This window comes from Phoenix dactylifera, chromosome 1 (assembly GCF_051530095.1).
Source record: "Phoenix dactylifera cultivar Ajwa chromosome 1, Ajwa_hap1_PhDact_Kaust_v1.1, whole genome shotgun sequence".
NCBI lineage: Eukaryota > Viridiplantae > Streptophyta > Magnoliopsida > Arecales > Arecaceae > Phoenix > Phoenix dactylifera.
This window is the reverse complement of record NC_143190.1, coordinates 63987907-63989223: the sequence shown is the minus strand read 5'-3', so window position 1 is coordinate 63989223 and position 1317 is coordinate 63987907. Positions and strand designations below refer to the sequence as shown.

At 45.5% G+C, this 1317-nt stretch overlaps 1 pseudogene; it reads right to left on the bottom strand.

Annotated features, from left to right (window-relative positions):
• Positions 1-205: 205 nt before the first annotated feature.
• LOC103699719 (senescence-specific cysteine protease SAG39-like) lies at positions 206-1317 on the bottom strand (annotated as a pseudogene).

Here is a 1317-nt window from a genome sequence, read left to right as displayed (position 1 = left end):
AATACTCCTATACCATAAAGTTTAATCCCGAATGTGCGCAGAAATCCAAAATCATATAATAAATTACTTAAATTAAGTACGATTACAATTTCATGCTTCAAATTGACATAGGACAAATGCTGGCATGATTGAAATTAAGATTGATCCACAAACACAGGCCGATGCCCATAGCCTATATCATACAAGAATAGGAGAGTTTTCGAATTCATGCAGTTGGGTAAGAAGCCTGTATGGCAATGCCGCAGAGCCCTTCGGCCGCAACAACATCTCGTTCCATCCTTATGTATCCACTCGCACCCCATGACTTACCCCATGAGTTCTTCACCAGCCAATGCTTAGTCCCATCGGCAGTCTTTCCGTAGCCAACAGCAGTAACACCATGGTCCAATTCAGTCCTGCAGTCACCGGTGAATACACCGCTTTTATAGAACTGAAAGTCTGAGCCGCCGGCATCGATAGCAACTGAGACAGGCTGGTTGTCCACAACCTTCAAGAGGGCTGACTCACTATTTGCGAGGACATCTTCATAGTCACTGACAGTGGATGCACTCGAGGATGCCTTCTTGGTGTTGCAAGTACCATCTGATGCTTTGTAAGGATAGTTACTTTCGATTGTTAAACCTCCATTATCAATTATAAATTGGAAGGCATCATCCATTAGACCCCCGTTACATCCTTGGTCCTCTCCATTAACATCGCAATCCACAAGCTCTTGCTCCGACTAAGAGATCAACTCGTCGGTGCTGAGCTTTGTCATACCTTCGGTTGCCGCCACAACAGAGAATGCCCAGCAACATCCTATTGTATGGGTTCCATATTAGCCAACCAGTTGATGCGATGTTACAAAACCGCAGCAAACTTGTAACAAGATGGTAAATTTTTTCATTACCACATTGGCCTTGATCCTTGATGGGAGTAACTGCACCCTTGGTCCTCCAATCCATGCTAGCGGGCACGGCCGCCACATTTTTGTACCTGAAGGTATTGGCCGGCTTCACGATCCCGGGCTTGTATCCATTGCGAGACGCTTTGAACTCCTCATTGGTTAGGTCAATATATTGGTTGATCCCAAGATTGTATTTCTAGTCGTCGGCCTTGTTGACAGACTCGATGCACTCCACATGCATTAGCCTTAAAGATTTGGTACATGTGCTCCTTCTTAGCTGCATCCTTGTACACTCGCCCATGTCGAGCCATCCATTGCTCATGTCTTAAGGTCATGGGCATGTCACCGATTGAAAGAGACCTGGTTCCATAGGCCCAAATAGCCAAGATGGCCAAGGTAATCCACAAGCATTGGTGGCTAAAATAAGACAT